Source organism: Cibotium barometz, chromosome 18 (assembly GCF_041138505.1).
Source record: "Cibotium barometz isolate CiBa-2024 chromosome 18, ASM4113850v1, whole genome shotgun sequence".
NCBI classification, from domain to species: domain Eukaryota; kingdom Viridiplantae; phylum Streptophyta; class Polypodiopsida; order Cyatheales; family Cibotiaceae; genus Cibotium; species Cibotium barometz.
In genome coordinates, this window is record NC_141063.1 from 17,269,638 (window position 1) to 17,274,270 (window position 4,633).

The 4,633-nt window shown below is 44.2% G+C and overlaps 1 pseudogene; it reads left to right on the forward strand.

The window, feature by feature from the left end:
- Nucleotides 1-335: 335 nt before the first annotated feature.
- Nucleotides 336-1,862, forward strand: LOC147629003 (UDP-glycosyltransferase 85A1-like; annotated as a pseudogene).
- The last annotated feature ends 2,771 nt before the right edge of the window (nucleotides 1,863-4,633 follow it).

Consider the following 4,633-nt stretch of genomic DNA (forward strand, 5'->3'; position numbering starts at 1 on the left):
ATAAAGTTAAAACTCTGTTGCTATGCATCACAAGACAGGAGTTGAGTATAGCGTCGAGGCTTGCTTCTGGTTGCATTTTTAAAACATGAGAATATGATACCGTACTCTATATAGCCACCTTACGTGCTCAAATTATGTCCGCGTTGAAGGACAAAGTGAAGGTCACCGCCTCTAACAACTACAGGGTAAATGTAAAGCGGACGGCCGCCGGACACTTTCTTCACACAGTGCGAGAGTCGTGGCTAGAGAGGAAAGAAGTCTGTTTCGGACTCTTTTACTTGGACAAGACTGGCATTATACGCCTGCAATCAGTTGCTTTATATTCTACCCCATGGGGCTATGGCCCCTGATCGGAGCTACAATTAATATTACTCCCTTTCAGCTATGGCTCCTACTGTCATTAGACCCCATGTCCTTGCAATTCCTTTGCCAGCCCAAGGCCATATCAACCCGCTCATGCGCCTGTGCAAAATACTCGCCTCCAAAGGCTTCATCGTAACCTTTGCCAACGTAGAACCTATCCACGACCGAATGAACAAAGGCAGCGTGAGTAGATCTAGCACAAGGTCAGATCAGGGGTTGGATATCCGGAGAGCCCACATCCTTATTGCGGGACTGGACATGGCTAACGATTTTCGGTTCTCCTTGCAACATCTCTTCGAAGCTGTTGAAGGCCTCACTGCAGCGCTCGAGCAGCTGGTGGAACGTCTTTCTATCGAAGGCTCGCCGGTCACTTGCTTGCTTTCCGATGTCTTCACAGCGAGTCCTGTACACAAGGTGGCCGATGGTGGCGCTCTTCCCGTCCAGCCAAAGCAGAAACCTTATATCTAACTTTTCTTTTCACTCCCGCCGGGTGCTAGACGGGCTAATCCCTATCAAAGACGGTAAACCTTTGTATATATTTAATTGCTTAGTCACTAACGTAATTATTGCTAACTGTGGTTTGTTCTTTCATGGATGTTCGCAGTGATAAACGCCAGCTCCCAGCCGCCCAGCGATCTGTTTCACAGCAGTCTTCCCGGCCTGCCCCCTCTACGAAACGTAGACCTCCCAATGTACGCGCATGTACGTGTACCGCGTAGGCGCACGCGAGTGGCGTATAGTGTACGAGAGAGCCCGTGCCATTGTGGTCAATAGCTTCGACGATCTGGAGCTTCCCTCTCTCGAAGCGATGAGCTCCCGCGTGAACGTGCCTATCTACGCCGTGGGCCCGCTGGTCGGCGAGCTTGTGAATGAAAGCACGACCACCGGAAGAGACTCACTACGAGGAATGGCTTCATCGACAACCGGCGCAGTCCGTCATCTACATTTCCTTCGGCACAATCACCGTCCTTTCCAGGTTGCAGTTTGAGGAGGTTCTTCGCGGCTTGGAGGCCAGCGAAGCAGCGGTTTCTATGGGCGCTACGTCCGGATCTTGGTGAGGGCTTAGGTGAGTTTCACTTCACCGGCTGTTATAAGGATTGCGGGTACTTCATCCGATGGGCACCGCAGCTGCGCGTCCTCTCGCACTCTGCAGTAGCCGGCTTCCTCACCCACTGCGGCTGGAACTCCACCATGGAAGCCATCGCGACAGGGGTCCCCATGCTTTGTTGGCCCTACTTCGCAGACCAGTACCTCAACGCCAAATACATCGCAGAAGAGTGGAGGATTGGGCTGAGGTTCCAAAGTCGAGGGAACGCAATGGTGGTGGCGTGGTTAGCAGAGACGAAGTGGAACGACTTGTCAGAGCATTGATGGAAGGTGAAGAAGGAAAGGTAGCGAGAAAGAATGCTGCACGGCTCAGACAAGCTAGTGAGCAAGCTTTACAAGTCGGAGGGTCTTCGCGTCAAGCCCTTATCCACCAACTATACCCTAAGCCCTAGCCGTAAACGTTTGCAACTTTGACTTACAATGTTTAGTTCGATTTAAATCTTTGTAATTATTGTCTTTTTTTTAAATTCTTGTATCATTGTTTTAAGTTAAGTGATTGTTTTACTGAACATTATGTGAGATCCTTAATTAATGAACTTGCCTATATATATCACACAATGTGGTCTCGAAGGATACATTCTTAGAAAACTTATGATATTATGTGACTGTACAAAAAGGTATTTGAAATGAGACATAAGTAAGAGTAAGGCCATGTGTTTAGGTGAATACTATATCCTAGAGGGAGGGGGTCTCTAGGGGATAGGAAGGGGTATAGCAACATTAAGGTCATGTCATAAGACCGTTTGATGAACATAGTTGTACAAGATTCTTGCAATGTTTTGGTAACATTCCAATAATACTTTTAGCAATGAAATTCTTTAAGAATTTAAACATTTCAGAAACCATTCACTTATATTACATTGGGTATTCCAAGCATTCCAAAAACCATTCACTTGTACTACATTGGGGCAATATATGTGTTGAAGTTGTCATAATTGATGGGAAAATCTATCATGCTTATTGCATCTATTTTGGTGGATATTTATGCCAAATGTGGTAAACTCGCAAAAGCACACAAGCATTGGAGGAGCTTTCTATTTAGGATATAGTCATCTAGTCTACAGTAATAGTAGGGCATGCCCAACATGGTCCTGGTGAGAAAGCACTAAATTGTCTCCAAATAGACATCTATCCAAACACAATCACCTTTGTTAGCATGCTAAAATCCTATGATAACATCGGTGTTGGAAGTCCTCATTTGTAGTAGTTGGAAGTTAATGCTACATCATTGGTTTCTATATACTTTGCAAATTTCTTGAGAAGATGTTTTACACACCATGTGTATGTTGTGTCATGGTTTCATATCACTTTCATGGTGCATGTATGTTAATGATCTAATGATATCAATAAATGATCATCAACAACAATTGTAACATACCCATCTTCAATAATAATATATGTCCATTTAATAGATAAAATTATGGTCTTTTTACGAGTGTAAAAATCAACATTTTAATAATTGAGCTATTTGTACTTGAAATCTTAAAATTATGAGTCCAAATTTGAAATCTACACGCGATTTTACTCTAATATATGATTTTATAACACTCAAAAACGGATACCGAAATAGGAATCTACGTAAATTTTTAGTTAAATTACGGTAAACTTCCGACCTTAATAAACACCCGTCTGGGTGTTTGATCAACGAACGGACTGCACCCCTATTACAACCAGGAAAATACCCCGAACAATTTCATCAAAAACAATTTCGACAGTAGATGTCGGATGCGTCGGCACACATATTGAGGCCAGTATCCCAAAAAAGGGGATCCCGCTTCCAAAAAAATGCCTCTTGTTGGGAAACGTGCATCAAAGGGCGCCCACACACGGACCAAAAATCAACCACCCTAGCGTATGGTCTCCACTTGCCGTCACGTGGACACCTATGCGCGACGACTGCTCGGGAAGGTATATGCATACCCCACCTTTGGTCCGCACAAGAACCACTCTGTCTACAGACCCATGCAATAGAGACCGACATACTTTCATCGTATACCTTCCTTTCCACTCCTCTTTCCTCTCTCCTTAACTGTATGTGTACCATACCCTATATAAACCCCCAGCCCCAACACCCCCATCTTCGTAGTGTGCGTGGAGGCTCTCCTCCCCCACAGCTTCTTGCTGACAGTAGTAGGCAAGTCTTATCCAGCAGCCCTCTCCAATCCAGCAGCCAAGCTCTCGCAGCCAGCCCTCTTGTCTTGTGGAGGGGGTGTTCTACACTGTTCTCTCCCCTTGTGTGAATAGACTTAAGAAGAGAACCCTTCTCCTCCCCCCCGTCCTCTGGTTCAGTTTCTAGCCACCCCTTGCTCTCAACTTAAGGACACTCTGCTTTTTGCCCCACCCATATAAAGAGACGTAAGCACAGTGTTGCTCTAAGAGGTGGTTTCGCAGGTGAGTCTTTTGCTCATAAATTGAGCAAATAGACTCCAAATTGCAATCCATTTGGAGCGTTGAGTTTGTGATTGCATGAGCAACAGAGTGGATAATATGGCTTCTCCTCAAATATGCCAAAATACTGCCGCAAGAAGCATGCACGATGACACAGGAGGGAATGCTCCAAACATCGTCCCAACTCTTCCCTTGGGAGTCCCTCATGGCGGAAATGGCCAGGTTAGCTTGAAAAGCATTGAAAAAGAGGTATTTGAATTAATCCTTGATGTTAGCATTAATTAAGAAAGATAAAGGATGCTATATCAAATTTCTTGTAGATGTGTTGCTTTCTCGAAATGATAATGTGGTTTCTTGTATCTTATTAGATTATGTTAAACTATTGTATTGTTATCTTGCTTAAAGTAATGTATAAACACCATATTAGATAATTTGGGAAAAATCCCATTCCCATTTGAAAAATGGGATCATGGTGAACCTATCCAAGCTTTTGTCAAAACCCCATCATGTGACATATCATTGGAAAGATCTTGAAGAGTAGGATCTAAATCTATAATGTCCGACAAATTTGGAGTTAATATGCTCAAGATATGGCCAAAACTATGTTGAAAAGGTAATTCCCAAAGTATGAGATTTTTCCCAAATTATCTAATATTGTCTTTATAGGTACATCTTCTCCCTGCCTTAATGCTAACCCCGTTCATGTGCTTATGTAGCCGGGCGATGGCATTAGTGAGGCTCGGAGTCGGCCCAATGTATGCCTCTTACCATTGGG